Source organism: Lissotriton helveticus, chromosome 9, assembly GCF_964261635.1.
Source record: "Lissotriton helveticus chromosome 9, aLisHel1.1, whole genome shotgun sequence".
Lineage (NCBI taxonomy): Eukaryota > Metazoa > Chordata > Amphibia > Caudata > Salamandridae > Lissotriton > Lissotriton helveticus.
The window spans coordinates 163521494-163539185 of record NC_136070.1 but is presented as its reverse complement, the minus strand read 5'-3'; positions in this window follow the sequence as shown (position 1 = coordinate 163539185).

Sequence of the window (17692 nt, the reverse complement as noted above, 5' to 3'; positions counted from 1 at the left end):
AATTATAATGCATATTGTCCTATGGGCTAACTAGGGCCTACCTTGAGGCGACAGACATGCATTAAAAGAAGAGTTTAAGACTTAGCAAGGGGTTATATTGCCAAGTCGAATTCGCAGTTCATAACTACATTCATACTACAATGGCAACCTTGGATTTGTTTTTAAAGGGTTAATTAAGTGGCTGTCACAATACCTGCTGCACGCCCACCTGTAGGATTTAATTCACAGGCCCTGGGTATATTGTATACCACTCTACAATAGACGTATAAGTAAATAAAATAAGCCAATCAGAGGTAAGACACTTTTACCATGTGCACAAGCACTTTAGCCCTAGTTAGCATGGATTAAGTGCCCAGAGTCCTAGAGCCAAAAAAAAACAGTTTCAGGAAAAAGTAAATGGCAAAAGCGGTAAATAGTCATAATATCGATTCCAAAATATAGAATGGACATAATATCGAAGTAAAAATATAGAATGGACAAAATATCGAATGGACACAATATAGTGGTTAAAAATATCGAATTTAAGGTAAGTAATATCGATTTTCAAAATATAGAAGTCAAAATATCGAAGTATACAATATAGGCATTAAATATATCGATTTTTTAATAATATCAATTTTTTTAAAGTGTTTTGTATGTTAGTATATGTGTGAAAAGTGTATATTAATTTTTGTAATGCATGTTTAATGTATTTTAAGTAATGAATTTTATGTTATTAAATTTTTGCATAATTTAATTCTGTAGCGGGTTGTGGGTTTATAGGGGAATAGGGTGGGAAGTAATTTAATTATATTAAATTAAATATTAATTTTTAGCAATTATTATTAATTTTTAATTAAATTTAGCTTTTTAGTTCTGTAGCTGGTTGTGGGTTTATAGGGGAATAGGGTGGGAAGCAATTTAATTATAATTAATTAAATATTTGTATTTATTTATTGGTATTTATTTTGAATTTATTGTTATTTTTTAATTGGTAATTAATTTTTATTAATTGCCAATTAATTTGTATTAATTGATTAATTGTTAATTATGTTAATTTTCTAAATTTATTTTCTGTAGTGGGTTGTGGGTTTATAGGGGAATAGGGTGGAAAGTAATTTAATTGTAATTAAGTAAATAATTGTTTTCATTTATTGGTATTGATTTTAAATTTATTAATAATTAATTTTTAATTGGTAATTAATTTCTATTAATTGGCAATTAATTTGTATTAATTGGTAATTATTTTGGATTAATTAAATATTTGATAATTATGATAATTGTATTAATGTATTTTCTGTAGTGGGATGTTCGTTTATAGGGGAATAGGGTGGGAAGTAATGTAATTGTAATTAATTACATATTAAAAATACTTTTTGTGTATTGATAATTAATTTACTGTTAATTTTTAATTGGTATTAATTTTTATTAATAATTCGTTTTTGTTATTGAAAATTAATTAGTTGTTAAATAATTATGAATAGGTTAATAATTTTTAATAACTAATATGTAGTTGTATTTCTAATTAATTATTACATAATATTAAATTGGTTATTAATTTCAATTAATGTTTTATTGGTATTGATATTTAATTTATTTTTAATAATATATTAAATCATTACTTTCCCTACTGTTAAACTCACTGGAGTGGGAATAGTAATGTTCACCCTCCCGCTATCCAACGCTTTCCCTACTGTTGCACTCTCTGGAGTGGGAATAGTATTTTTTACCCCGACGCTATCCAACGCTTTCCCTACTGTTGCACTCTCTGGAGTGGGAATAGTAATTTTTACCCCTATGCTATCCAAAGCTTTCCCTACTGTTGCAATATCTGGAGTGGGAATAGTAATTTTCACACTCCCGCTATCCAACGCTTTCCCTACTGTTGCACTCTCTGGAGTGGGAATAGTATTTTTCACCCTTACGCTATCCAACGCTTTCCCTACTGTTGCACTCTCTGGAGTGGGAATAGTCATTTTTACCCCTACGCTATCCAAAGCTTTCCCTACTGTTGCACTATCTGGAGTGGGAATAGTAATTTTCACACTCCCGCTATCCAACGCTTTCCCTACTGTTGCACTCTCTGGAGTGGGAATAGTATTTTTTACCCATACGCTATCCAACGCTTTCCCTACTGTTGCACTCTCTGGAGTGGGAATAATAATTTTTACCCCTACGCTATCCAATGCTTTCCCTACTGTTGCACGCTATGGAGTTGGAATAGTAATTTTTACCCTCCCGCTATCCAACGCTTTCCCTACTGTTGCTCTCTCTGGAGTGGGAATAGTAATTTTTACCCCTACGCTATCCAATGCTTTCCCTACTGTTGCACGCTATGGAGTTGGAATAGTAATTTTTACCCTCCCGCTATCCAACGCTTTCCCTACTGTTGCACTCTCTGGAGTGGGAATAGTAATTTTTACCCTTATGCTATCCAACGCTTTCCCTACTGTTGCACTCCTGAGTGGGAATAGTATTTTTTACCCCTACGCTATCCAACGCTTTCCCTACTGTTGCACTCTCTGGAGTGGGAAAAGTAATTTTTACCCCTACGCTATCCAACGCTTTCCCTCCTATTGCACTCTCTGGAGTGGGAATAGTATTTTTTACCCCTACGCTATCCAACGCTTTCCCTACTGTTGCACTCACTGGAGTGGGAATAGTATTTTTTACCCTCCCGCTATCCAACGCTTTCCCTACTGTTGCACTCTCTGGAGTGGGAATAGTATTTTTTACCCCGACGCTATCCAACGCTTTCCCTACTGTTGCACTCTCTGGAGTGGGAATAGTAATTTTTACCCCTATGCTATCCAAAGCTTTCCCTACTGTTGCAATATCTGGAGTGGGAATAGTAATTTTCACACTCCCGCTATCCAACGCTTTCCCTACTGTTGCACTCTCTGGAGTGGGAATAGTATTTTTCACCCCTACGCTATCCAACGCTTTCCCTACTGTTGCACTCTCTGGAGTGGGAATAGTCATTTTTACCCCTACGCTATCCAAAGCTTTCCCTACTGTTGCACTATCTGGAGTGGGAATAGTAATTTTCACACTCCCGCTATCCAACGCTTTCCCTACTGTTGCACTCTCTGGAGTGGGAATAGTATTTTTTACCCATACGCTATCCAACGCTTTCCCTACTGTTGCACTCTCTGGAGTGGGAATAATAATTTTTACCCCTACGCTATCCAATGCTTTCCCTACTGTTGCACGCTATGGAGTTGGAATAGTAATTTTTACCCTCCCGCTATCCAACGCTTTCCCTACTGTTGCACTCTCTGGAGTGGGAATAGTAATTTTTACCCCTACGCTATCCAATGCTTTCCCTACTGTTGCACGCTATGGAGTTGGAATAGTAATTTTTACCCTCCCGCTATCCAACGCTTTCCCTACTGTTGCACTCTCTGGAGTGGGAATAGTAATTTTTACCCTTATGCTATCCAACACTTTCCCTACTGTTGCACTCCTGAGTGGGAATAGTATTTTTTACCCCTACGCTATCCAACGCTTTCCCTACTGTTGCACTCTCTGGAGTGGGAAAAGTAATTTTTACCCCTACGCTATCCAACGCTTTCCCTCCTATTGCACTCTCTGGAGTGGGAATAGTATTTTTTACCCCTACGCTATCCAACGCTTTCCCTACTGTTGCACTCACTGGAGTGGGAATAGTATTTTTTACCCTCCCGCTATCCAACGCTTTCCCTACTGTTGCACTCTCTGGAGTGGGAATAGTAATTTTCACACTCCCGCTATCCAACGCTTTCCCTACTGTTGCACTCTCTGGAGTGGGAATAGTATTTTTTACCCCTACGCTATCCAACGCTTTCCCTATTGTTGCACTCTCTGGAGTGGGAATAGTCATTTTTACCCCTACGCTATCCAAAGCTTTCCCTACTGTTGCACTATCTGGAGTGGGAATAGTAATTTTCACACTCCCGCTATCCAACGCTTTCCCTACTGTTGCACTCTCTGGAGTGGGAATAGTATTTTTTACCCATACGCTATCCAACGCTTTCCCTACTGTTGCACTCTCTGGAGTGGGAATAATAATTTTTACCCCTACGCTATCCAATGCTTTCCCTACTGTTGTACTCTCTGGAGTGGAAATAGTAATTTTTACCCTTCCAATATCCAACGCTTTCCCTACTGTTGCACTCTCTGGAGTGGGAATAGTAATTTTTACCCCTACGCTATCCAACGCTTTCCCTACTGTTGCACGCTCTGGAGTTGGAATAGTAATTTTTACCCTCCCGCTATCCAACGCTTTCCCTACTGTTGCACTCTCTGGAGTGGGAATAGTAATTTTTACCCTTATGCTATCCAACACTTTCCCTACTGTTGCACTCCTGAGTGGGAATAGTATTTTTTACCCCTATGCTATCCAACGCTTTCCCTACTGTTGCACTCTCTGGAGTGGGAAAAGTAATTTTTACCCCTACGCTATCCAACGCTTTCCCTCCTATTGAACTCTCTGGAGTGGGAATAGTATTTTTTACCCCTACGCTATCCAACGCTTTCCCTACTGTTGCACTCACTGGAGTGGGAATAGTATTTTTTACCCTCCCGCTATCCAACGCTTTCCCTACTGTTGCACTCTCTGGAGTGGGAATAGTAATTTTTACTCTTATGCTATCCAATGCTTTCCCTACTGTTGCACTCACTGGAGTGGGAATAGTATTTTTTACCCCTACGCTATCCAACGCTTTCCCTACTGTTGCACTCTCTGGAGTGGGAATAGTAATTTTTACCCCTACGCTATCCAACGCTTTCCCTACTGTTGCACTCTCTGGAGTGGGAATAGTATTTTTTACCCCTATGCTATCCAACGCTTTCCCTACTGTTGCACTCACTGGAGTGGGAATAGTAGTTTTTTACCCCTACGCTATCCAACGCTTTCCCTACTGTTGCACTCACTGGAGTGGTAATATTAAATGTTACCCTCCTGCTATCCTACGGTAAAATATTGTACATTTTTTATTATTAACTTAAATTAATTATATCTTAATTTTAAGGTTATTTGAGTATTTTTAAGTATGTTTTAGTTAATTATATTTATTATTTCATTAATTTTAAATTACTTTTAAGACATTTAAAAAAAATCGATATTTTGACTGACTATATTTTTTACAGACTATATTTTGGATTCGATATTTTTGTACTTACCTGTTTGTAGATAGGAATTCGATATTTTGGCATTCTATATTGTGGATGACTATATTTTGGTAAATCTATATTTTGTCATTCTATATTATGTCAGTGATCCGGCAAAAGCAAAAGGTTAAAGGTGACTTTGCAGAGAAGGACACTGCCAACAGAACCCCCACACCCCCATTTTCTGAGCCTCCAAATAATGAATCAGTCCAAAGCATTACATGAAGGAGGGTGTTAGGACTTTCATGGCAGTTTTGTGATTTATGAATTCTGTTCCTAACCATAACATGTGAATATCAGCTGTTTTTCTGTTGCATTGCTAACCATTACTGGTATTTAACTATGAATTTTTAGGAGATTTAGTCCCTATTTCTTAAACCTACTTTGAGGTGGTATAATCAATGCTAACAATAACTTCACATTAACCTTTTGTTTTTAAGTTACTGTTTGCTTTTGATAATCTGCAATTGCTAAAAGTTTTCAGTGCCCAAACCTCCAGGGGATGCACACCCAGCTGTGCACAGCAGTTAGCTACCCTTTATCCATGCACATAGCTGTTGTTTGGTCTGCATTAAGGGAGTTTGGTCACTGACCCTGCTCCATAGAAAACCTATGGACTTAAACTCACCACCCAGCGCGTACACCTTCAGTTAACTGTATAGGGTGTGAAGGCAGCAGAGCATGGCCTCTAGTCCAGTCTGGTGTCCAACCCACTGCAGGCGGCCATTCCCTGCTGCTCCTAGTCTTCAGCCATCTGCAGTAGTGTACGCTTCAGGACTTGACCTCTGAACAGGTCCTGTAACCAACCCTCCACACATGGCCAAGCCTGGAGCTCACAGCCTTCTGCTGTCTTCAACAGGGTTGACAGCAGGGCCTTGCTTGTATCCAGCCCTTGTGCCTAGTTCTTCGAAGGAAGCAAACTCTGTCTGTGCAAGGCCTTTGGGAGTCCACTGCAGAAACTGGCCCCAGGGCCAGTCCCTGTGGCAAAGGGTCTGCAACCATCTCTCTGTGGATGGCAAAGCCCTGCTTCAGTCATGTGCAGCAGGGTTGCCCCAGGGCCTGGCTTTTAGCTCACCCTTGGTGAGTGCTCATCACCAGTGGCACACAAGCTTCCACCATCCACTGCAAGAATTTGGTCCCAGGGCTAGGATTTTAGCCTTGCCTTAATTAGATGCCACTGCATGCGGCCAACTCCTATGTGTGACCATTGACCAAGCACATCAATAGTGCCATAGATGCTTTTGTTTGTTCTCATTTATTTGGAGCATTTCAAATGGATTCATGAGTCCTGTAGCCCAGGAGGGTCTGCAGGGCTCCTGGATATGTTAACCCAGTTTAGAATTCATAAACCACACAAAACATATTTTTTATTATTTTTTATTTTAATACTGGGAACCCATTTTCCCCACTTACATGTCCCTGGTAGGATCATCATGTCTCTTTATGCACATTTTCTTTTTCACTGACTTTTTCCTAACACAGTTATCAGTACACTGTATTGGATACTGTAAGCCACCACAGAAATCTGTCTGTAATAAGCATCAAAGCAGAATGCATCTGATTCTACCGGGAAACAACCTTTACAACGCAACTTTTACAACGCACTACCATTACAACGAAACTTTTACAACGCAAAAACCATTACAACGCATGTATTTACAACGCATGTTTTTACAACGTAGGTACCTTTACAACGCATACCATTACAACGTAAGTATTGGTAAGTATATAATTATATTTAAAATGTTATATGTTTGGGTTTTTTAAGGGGTATTTTTAGGGTTCAGGGTCAGTTTTGGGTTTTTGGGCAAAGGGGTATTTTTAGGGTTCAGGGTCAGTTTTGGGTTTTTGGGTAAATGGGTATTTTTAGGGTTCAGGGTCAGTTTGGGGTTGTTGGGTAAAGGGGTATTTTTAGGGTTCAGGGTCAGTTTTGGGTTTTTGGGTAAAGGGGTATTTTTGGGGTTCAGGGTCAGTTTTGGGTTTTTGGGTAAAGGGGTATTTTTAGGGTTCAGGGTCAGTTTTGGGTTTTTGGGTAAATGGGTATTTTTAGGGTTCAGGGTCAGTTTTGGGTTTTTGGGTAAAGGGGTATTTTTAGGGTTCAGGGTCAGTTTGGGGTTTTTGGGTAAAGGGGTATTTTTAGGGTTCAGGGTCAGTTTTAGGTTTTTGGGTAAAGGGGTAATTTTAGAGTTCAGGGTCAGTTTTGGGTTTTTGGGTAAAGGGGTATTTTTAGGGTTCATGGTCAGTTTTGGGTTTTTGGGTAAAGTGGTATTTTTAGGGTTCAGGGTCAGTTTTGGGTTTTTGGGTAAAGGGGTATTTTTAGGGTTCAGGGTCAGTTTTGGGTTTTTGGGTAAAGTGGTATTTTTAGTGTTCAGGGTCAGTTTTGGGTTTTTGGGTAAAGGGGTATTTTTAGGGTTCAGGGTCAGTTTGGGGTTTTTGGGTAAAGGGGTATTTTTAGGGTTCAGGGTCAGTTTTAGGTTTTTGGGGTACAGCGGTACAGGATAAAAATAAAGTAAAATTAAATTTAAATTCAATTAATTAAATTACATTTAATTTAATTTAATTAATTAAATTATATTAATTTCAATTAATTTACATTTAAAAAATGAATATATACTTACCAATACTTACGTTGTAATGGTATGCGTTGTAAAGGTACCTGCGTTGTAAAAACATGCGTTGTAAATACATGCGTTGTAATGGTTTTTGCGTTGTAAAAATTTCGTTGTAAAGGTATGCGTTGTAAAAGTATGCGTTGTAACGTCATACATCCGATTCTACCACCGGGAACTTCATTCAAGATTCCACAATGCACAAATGGTGAAAAAACTCCCTACTCCAGAATGGAGTCGCACCTCCATGAAGGGGCCGCATAGTAACAATCTAGAAAGCCCTATATGTATTCTGTTCATGCTCATACCAAGCACAATTTTAAATATTAAACTCTAAAAATCAAGTGAACAGATTTAAACCAAACAATAAAGCACTATCCTGGAATAAATGTCTACCTTAATGCCAAATGTGGTGTAATTCTGTTCTGCCTTTTTTTTGTTTTGAAGGGCAAAGAATCCTATTTGAATAAAAATCGGAGAGTGTCATATTGGGATCCTCCTTTTTTGCTTGACCCCATTGGACACATCAGCATGAAACTTACCTTGAAGGGCCCTAGTGGATTCAGCAAAGTAATTCGGATAGAAAAAAATGCCTTTCATAGAGAATCTATGATGTAACCATAAGTATGCTGGTGCTATTGCCATCAGTCTTATAGTTACTTAAAGTGCAATAATAGCTTTACACTCATAACTCCTATTCTAAGTGGCTCCACCCCAGTGTTGAATAGTATATTTACAGTCAGAAAAGATAAATACCCAAAAACTGTAGTAAATCTACACACTAATAAATGTATCTTTGTTGCATATGACCAAACATTTTCTTTGCGGAATCTGCAGATTTTGCAAATTACGCGCACATTATTTGGCAAATGTGTTAACTCCATAATTATGTGGTAAAAGCTTCAGATAGAATTGCATAATTTGTCCATTGTTTTATCATTAATGTATTTATGACATATAAACCTAAACATTTTAATTCCAATCACACCCCATTACTAAAATCCATTTGAAGTAATTAGCTTTTCACTTTCACAATACACATGTAATAAATAAGTAATATAAAATGAGTAATGAGTAACATGTTAGATGGTCCTTATTGCCGTTGCAAGGATCTGGGAACATTTATTATGGTGTCACCCAACCTCTTGATAGCAATATAAGACATTATTACATGGTTAACCATTATGAATTTTCCATACATACACACATACAGATATGTATATTAGTGCATGTAGATATAGTTATGATTGTGTTTCCATGGAAAAAGCATTTCTTGATATCCTTATAACTTTGCCATCATTTTATCAATCACCATGAAACTTAAGAAAAAAAGATCTCTTCCACCCCAGCTTCTTCCTGGAGAGTTGCTTGATACGTCGAGCTGGAGCCGAAAAAAGAGGGGGATTCCCAGCATGGTTTCCCTATTCAGTTTTCCATAGGAATTGCAAAGGGATACCACAAAAACTGCTGAGCAAAGTTACTCAAAATTTGTTAGAAAGCAATACATATGCCTAGAAAGTGTGGATTTGTAATTTGGTGTAAATCTGTTCAGAATTCTTTTAGCAATTAAATGTTGTCTATAAATCTTGCCCAGCTATTCACCTTTTCGAAGAACAGCGCTATCTTATTAGCGTTCAAATAGACCCATGTAAATGTGCGCTAATTACTGTTTTGATCTGTGTGAATAGACCTCATCAAACTCAAAGACATTTTTGTGCCTAAGGATGTCTAGATATTCAAGGATAAATGTGTGAGGTCGAGCCGGAGCCTCATAGTGAAGTATAGTTTTGACTGTTTCCAATGCTTCATGTTCTGGTATGTTTGTGTAGACTGCCACTCTGTCTATGGTTACTAAAAATTCCCTATTGGGATTGACTGGAAGGCCCTCTCTTCGAGATCATATGACCTGTGTCTTTAATAAAAAAAGTTATTCAAACACCAAAGGTTTAAGGACAGAATCAATGTACTTCAACAGAGCTTCCTTTCACTGATCAAATCGTTGCAACAATGGGTCTCAGAGGTGGATTTGTTTTGTCTTTATGCATTTTTGGAACCGCGTACCTCATTGGAGTTTTGGGATTCTGAGGCTGAAGATAGTCAAACTCGCAAGTGCCACTGGGACACTTACCAAGGATTATAATTTGAATAAGGTTCATCCTATAAATAAAAAGAGAAAAGAAAATATTTGGTACATTTAATAGGATGTTATAACTTATGAGTTATGGATGTACCTTTGGGGAATAAATTGATATAGAGAAAGTTCATTTTTGATAGTCTGTATCAATGATTATTTTCAGGTAGACTGAAAAAGATGTTTTAAATAATGGCTCTATACATGAAATGTTTTATATGTTGTTTGGAGTGTTTGAGTGCAGTGATTTTGTATGAGTGACGTGTGAAATTTGCGTGGCTGTGTGATATTCATTCTGAACGTTGGGAGGTTTGGGAGTTATCAAAACTATATGATTTATGTTATGTGTGTTTTCTTTAGAGTCTATGTGAATAAAATGTGATGTTCCCAATGTTTTGAATTGTTGTGAGTGGTATATATAAACAATTGACTATATTAGAGCTAGCCAAGGAGGCAGGTTTTCTTTTTTCTTCTAGTTTTTAAGTCTTGCATTCCAGTCCAGTTTCGATGAGGACCAGTGCCTTTTATGAGCGCTAACATATCCTGCTCAGGTCCATTATCAAGTACAAATGAAAGAGACTGTTGAGGAAGCATAAACTCAATATTATTTGGTAAGGAGAAAAGTGATTACTATTTTCATGAAACTAAATCTTTGGATAGGATTTTTTAAGAAATGCTTACGTTGCTCAGGAAACCAAGTATAAAGATATTCTAACTTACAATTTATTTTTACCAGGATGACTCTAAGATTTCTAGTTAATGTAAAATTCAAACTCGAATTTAGAAAAATATTCTTGTTTTAACAAATCTCTAAGTGTACCTTCCACAGCATGTTGCAAACTGTAGGCCCAACATGTAACGCTAGCCATGGCATTCAACGGAACTAATTTAATGCTAATTCTAGACTTCAAGCCTGTGCTTAGCCACAGTTGTGATTTTTTCGTATAGGTATAGAGAGGACCATTTCTTATTAAGAATATGTTCTAATGAGTAAGTGAGATCACAGGGCCTGCCCTTCAAGCAGGTATAAAGAGGACCATTCCTTAAAAGGGACATGTTCACCGGCTTTCTGAGTCTCCCGGCCGGTCAATCCGCACACTAATCCCCAATGGATGGCGTTTCTTCCATCTGGATTACAATGTCGGTTTCAGACAGCCTGTCTGTGCCAGTCTTTCCGAGACAGAAAGGATGTCGGAAAGCAATTTTGCGGGCACCTAGCAGGGCCCCCTTGCCTCTACGCCCTATGGTTGGGGGCCAATGGGGTACCTACAGTGGCTTTCAGTAAACCCCTGCACAGGGTGCAGGGTTTTACACAAACACCCATTTCTTTATGGAAGCAAGTACTACAGCCGGTTTATGGCCACCCCACAAGCTCCCATAGGGAAATAGGAGAATGCGACGAACAGTGTTTTTGGTCACATCGTAATAAGGCAGTCGGAACCGGAGGTCAGTCGGTCCTGAGACCACGGCGGTGTCAGTCAAATGCAACTCTGACCAACATCGTAATCAGCACCCAAGTGCGTTAGAACTTTAGTACCTAAATGAAAAAGATGGAGTTTGCTGTCAAAATTTTGGGAAGACACACTTCCAAGGTGAGTGTGTGTTTTTATATTGTTTCAACATTGTTTTCTCCAACCTTCCAGGGATAGGGATAACATGGTTTTCTTCCCTTAAAAACTGAAGTGTTAGTTTTAGATACATTCGTATTTTTAACAACAGCTTTCCAAGGTTCTTACATTTAGTTGCAAACCAATTGGGGCAAAATCAAATTAAACCACATCATCAGCATGTGAAGGTCGAAGGCGGCACAACGTGGGGGAAAGTTTCCTATGTCCAAGATTTGGGCTGGTAAGTCATGTAAACAGATGGAGGAAGACGAGAGGAGCCTGGAGACATCCCTGCCTTAATCCAGATTTTAGAAGTGAACCATTTGACCCCTCCCCCTATCAAAGCTGTACAACTGTGAGGAGTAGAATGCTATTATTACTCTCAGTAGGTTCGTTGGAACTCTCAGCCCCAGTAGTTTTATCCAGAGAGTAGAGCTGTCTACTTTATATAAGGCTGTGGAAAAGTCTAGAAATGCAGTTTACAGAATTTGTGACTTTCCAATTACATACTTATTGATTAAAGTTTGAATATTTACAATATTGTCTGGAACAGAATGATTAAAATGAAATCCTGCTTGTTTCTGCATCATTATCTCTTTCGGGAAAATCCAAACCTACTGTTCTAAAATGCAACCAGCGCATAAATATACCATGTTGCATTACATAGAGCAATCTAACTGAAGTAACAGGATAGGGATTGGGAGCCTTTCTAATGAAGGGAAATAATGATACTGCCTTTCCAAGAATTTGGAAGTTGACAGGCTTGAAAACAGTACTTAAAATAGGAGTTAATAATTTCCCCCATGCCTCAGGATCCCTTTTAATAAATTCTACCGAATTCCGTTGGGGCCCAGAGCTGAAGAAACGCTTATCTTGTGTTGGAGTAAAGAGCTCTTCTGAGGTGTTAACTATAGTCTGAAAAATAGGTTGATTACTTTCATTAGGTACATTTTCCACAATAAGATGTGAGATGTAGTCTGTCCAGACTGCACCAAGGATTGAAACTGTAGACAACTCATTTGCACAGCAATTAAAGACCAAAAAGTCTGGAATTCTTAGTTGTAGCCATCTGCTGTAAATCCATTCAATGTTTGGCAGCTATTCTCGTTTTATGGAAAGACAAGTTCTAAACTTTTTTTCCAAAACTTTTGGATTTCTTTCTCTCTACTAGGGTAGTAGTTCGCAAATGTAGATTTTTCTAGTAATTTATGAAGGAAAGTCTTAATTTTATTAAAGACATAATGGCGAGTATTAAGCTTCTCTAATCTTGCATTTTTATTAACAGCAGCATTCAAGAACTGTAACAAAACTACAATTCCCATAAGGCTTTGAGAAAGCTAGCCAATGAGAATGAAAAAAGAACAATGTCAGCCAATAAGGATCCATTGGCACCTATATCTCCCCACTTGACTGCGAACAGCCCTCTTGTGCGAGAAGTTAATGATAATCCACAAACAAAGGAAAAATGGATAAAACAATGAAACAAGCTAATGAAAAGGTAAAAAGTTCCTGGCAAACGTTTTTGAAAGTAAGTCCCCTAGAGGTGCTGGAACATCAGGAAGGAACACTCAAGTAAGATAAACCAAAGAAGTAGTGACGAAAGGATGACCAGAACCAACTTGAACGTTCCTAGGATGAAGCTAGCAAAGTCAGAGTAACTGTCAGGGAGGAAGAAACACAGCCAGTTAGCACCGTGCTGAGGTGAGATAATACTTTCCTCTATGTCTTTAATAAAATGAAGACTTTCCTTCATAAATTACTAGGGAAGTCTACATTTTATTACAAGACATGAGGCTCTTATTCTTGTTTTAAAACAAGTCAATTATAACTGAGAATGTATTATGAACAGGTTTACAATAAAACGAGTGAAACACATGGTCATTAAGCCAATCAGCTGAACTCAGAATATCCTCAAGTTTGGAACCAGCCCAGAAAGCTTTCGAAGCCATAGCACCTCAGGAAGAATGGGCTCCAAATATAGAAGTATCATTGACAGCAAGTGACCTAACCCAATGGACTGAATGGACCAGAGTTAAAGATGAAACCTGTTTGTGGGGTTTTCTGAAAGAGATAGGAAGTTGTGACTGAAAGGATGTTCAGAGATCAATTGTTCTATGTTCATAGACCATAAGGCATTGTCCAACAGAAAGTTTTGAATGATCAGACAAATATGGGTTAAACACAGAAGTTACATTTGCCTTTATATGTTTATAAACTGAAAAGAAAATACCAGTGGGATTAAATTGATGAGTAGTCATCTCAAGAACTATGACTTCTGATAAAGGTTTTATGGAAAATAGACAAAATAGCATAGTTAATTTTGCAGACAACATAGTTGATGAAAGATCAGAATTATCCGGCCAGGAAAGATACAGTTTCAAAACAACCTTAACATCCCAAAGCTCACTGTATTTTGTAATCAGAGAATTAGACAATGGTATTCCCTTTAAAAGTCGTCATACAAGTGGATGATCTCCAACTGCTTGACCATTGATGCAAGGATGATTCATGGCAATAGCCAATCTGTTTAGATAATGGTGTAACAAGACTTACGTGCATTAGCTTCAGTTGCAGAAATTTTACAATGTATCCTATTTCAAATGAAAAGGGATCAATAGATTTTCCCATACACCATCGTGCCCAAAAAGACCAGGCCGACTTGTAAGCTTTGGTGGTACTGGGTGCCCTGAATTTGTTGATTTATTCTGAAGTTTTTGGTGAAATCAAAAAGCAAGACTGGGGGATCTGGCTATTTTCCAAGAAGGAAGAGTGAGTGAGTTGTCCAGAATTGGATTGTGGGTCTGTCCCAGTGGGATGAAAGGGAGGTTGGGAAAAGACAGAAGGAGAACCGAGTAGTCTATTGTAAGTTGTATCAGGGAAGGGAGCTAAATTTGGGATTACCAAAAAGGAACCACCAGCACCAGCAATAAAGCATATGTAGCTAAGGCACCAACTGAAGAATAGAGGAAGCTGAGAATTGAGTCTGGTGGCAAAAGAATCTACATGAAATGGACCCCCATATTATGTTGAGGTTATTTCTGAAATGGAAGTTTGGACATTTTCTCTGTTTTGTTTTCATTAATTGCATTTGCAAGCCAGGACTAAAAAAATCCCTCACTTTTTGTTGAAGTTGATTTGTTTTCTCCGTTTTTTAATATGTCTACTATTTAGGCTGATTGGCACACTAAGAGAATCAGAGTAGAGGTTAAGAGACATTGGATGGAGTTGCTAAAGAGGCCTGATTAAAAAATTCTGTATCAGTGATTAAACAATGAGAGTTCTGTGAAATTGAAAGCGGCAGGTTGTGGACATTGGAGCCATTTGTATGCAAAATATAGCTATATCTTAGGATTATTGAAGGAATCATATTTGAACAGAATTCAACAAGCACAATGGTTATCTTGCTTTATTTGCCCATGCCTTTTTAAAGGACTATTATCAATTGGAAATAGTTCTCGTATCTCAATTATTTAAGAGCACTGGGAAAGGAGAACTTCTTCCGTTTCTATGTTTTTTCCCCAGTTTTATTTACCACCAAAATAACTACAGATGAGGAAGGAGCAAATTCAAAATTATGAAGACTAACTTAGTATTCTGATGCCTGACGATCTAAAAAAATGACCAACAATAGTCGTGGGGAGCAAAACGGGGGTTTCAGAGGTTTGGTCTAAGATTACATCTGGGTTTTCATTGCTCCCGCTGTTACTATATATATCTTTTCTTACATTGAAACATATCTGATTGGGTCTTTTTATAGTGATTCTATGCTTTGTTTTTTACTTATTTCATATCTTTTTAGAGGATAACTCATCAATAAAAGCTTTTGCTGAAGTTGATTCTCTTCGAGGGCTATCATTTGATCGAGCTGCCTTATCAGCTGTTGAAAGATGGTTTTTAGAAATGAGAAAATATGTGGTCTTAAAAGAGCAGTCCAACGATATGTCCAGGATTGACTTTAATAGCTGATTTGCTTGGAGAGAGTTGAAATAAAGAGGTGACTTCTGGACTGTCTTCCTTAAGAAGCACTACCTGATCTTCATCCCGAGATGTTAATTTTGGGGAAAAAAGGGTATACTTAGGGAGGTCATCAGAGGTGCTAGTGCGTTTATGTTTTTTGTGCCTTCCTTTCACTCAAAGGGCCGAGGGCTTTCTCTTCAGTTGAATGGACCGGTTTCTAACTTTTTAACCATCATTATAAGAATAATACCTGGAAAGACAATCTAACTTACCTCTACCTTCAATACCCAAGATTGCCACCACCACCCACAGGAAACAAGTGTTGGTGCAGCTGTAGATGGAGAGATGAGAGAGGTGGAAATAAAGGTTGCCAGAGAGGAAGCAGATACTAGGAATCAGTAGGGTGTATATAGGAGTTCTACTTGTATTGCCATAAATAGAGAAGAAGGTGAGTTGTGGGAAAGGTTCTGCTCTTCTTAGCTATGAAGGAGCCCTGATATGTGCAAACAGCCGGCCCACAGTTCCTGCACACTCCTTTCCTTGGAAACAATTAGCCACAGGACCAAGTCGCATTACCAGCCCTCCCAGCTCACCAGGGGTGGGTCAAGGTCCCACACCAGAAGACCTGGAGGAAGCCGATAAGTACTTCTATGCAACGGCACCACACGCTATGTGGCTGACCCACTCTGCTAACTTAAAAAACTAATGACAAGTTCCCTACTCTTCTCTGCTTCCTTCTCTTTCTTTGCTTCTTCTTTGCACCGCAAGGTGGAAACCCTGAGGCTTTGGCAAAATAAATTACTGCCACAGGCTCTAGCAGAAGATTGTGCGATGATGAACAAAATGAAACTGCAGCTCTCAAAGCATCCAGCTGCTGACTGCCGACTCTGCTTGCTGCTTCCAACTTCCTGTTTCCTGCGTCCTGTATCCTGTGTTTGGGAAAAAAACACAACCAGGATAAGAGATAGAGACAGGTAATTAGTCAGCCCTCAATGGTGTGTGAAGTGGGTGCCCCATGTGGGCACCGGGGCACCCACCTAAGGCCCCAGATATGGGGTCCCTAGGACCACTAGTGGTTCCGAGAGGGGGCGTGCACACCTTCTCTTATAAAAACATAAAGATCCTAGGTGATGGGGTCCCCAGGGCTCTGATGGCCTGGATAGATGGGGCGGATACCCCTCCACTTAGACAAAGGCCCCAGGGACGGAGTCCCAAGGGTACGTAGTGACTTGTAGAAGGGGGTGTACACCCCTTCATTGAAAATAAATAGGAAGGCCTTGGGGATGGAGTCCCTGTGGCCTGAAAAGGGTTAGGGAGGGTGGCTGCAGGTTTCCCTTGCCAATAATTAATTTTAAAAAGAGTGTTCCGAGTGAGCATGAGCACAACTAAATTAATAGAAAATGAATAATTCACTGCCCCTTGAAGGATTACAACATAATGTCCTGCGGGGCTTTGTTGTTTATATTTTTGTGAGATTGGTGGTGCCCCTAGAATAGGGAGGGTCACCACCAAGCCTTTTTTTTAATATTGTGGGGGTCTGTATGGGCATTGGATAGAAGCAGCCCCCACAGTATTAGAAATAAAACTAGTAGGGGGGCGTGGCTTGCGCCCGACTGAAATGGCGGCTCCTCCGTGAATCTCCGCGGCGGCTGGGAACCGAGCGGAATGAGCGGCGCTTTTTTCCTACAAACAGTCCTGAAATTGGAGGACAAGCTGTGCGAAATCATGGGGCCCTAGATGTTATCTCTTTGGTAACTCTAATTTACTGCTAAACAGAGTTTGGGGCAAAGGTCTCCTGTGACGCGGCTCCCCATTTTGTCGTTTTTGTGCCGCGGACGGAGGTGTTTCTCCTAGCGGCATTTCAAGATGCGCTTCAACTTCACGGCTTGCTCCTTGTCTCGAACGGATCACAGTGGTTTCCACATCTCACTGCAGGTACTCTTGGCGGGCGCTGTCATCTATCAGCTTCATCTTGTCATGCCTGCATTTGAACGTGACGTTGCTTATTGTATTGGCGCCATTTTGTGATTCTTTTGCCCCAAGTCTCTTATATTTATGGCGTTTTCGTTTCTTCAGACCTTGCTACACCTTCCTCAACTGACTGTAATACTTTTTAATCAGTCTCTTCACATTTTAATGCAATATACCAGTGTAAAGCTACCCTTAGCAACCTGACTACTTCAAGTGTTTGCTTGGTCTTCTCTTGACTTTTCTCATTATGAATTTCATTTGACAGGGATGGTGCCTGGTTTATTATA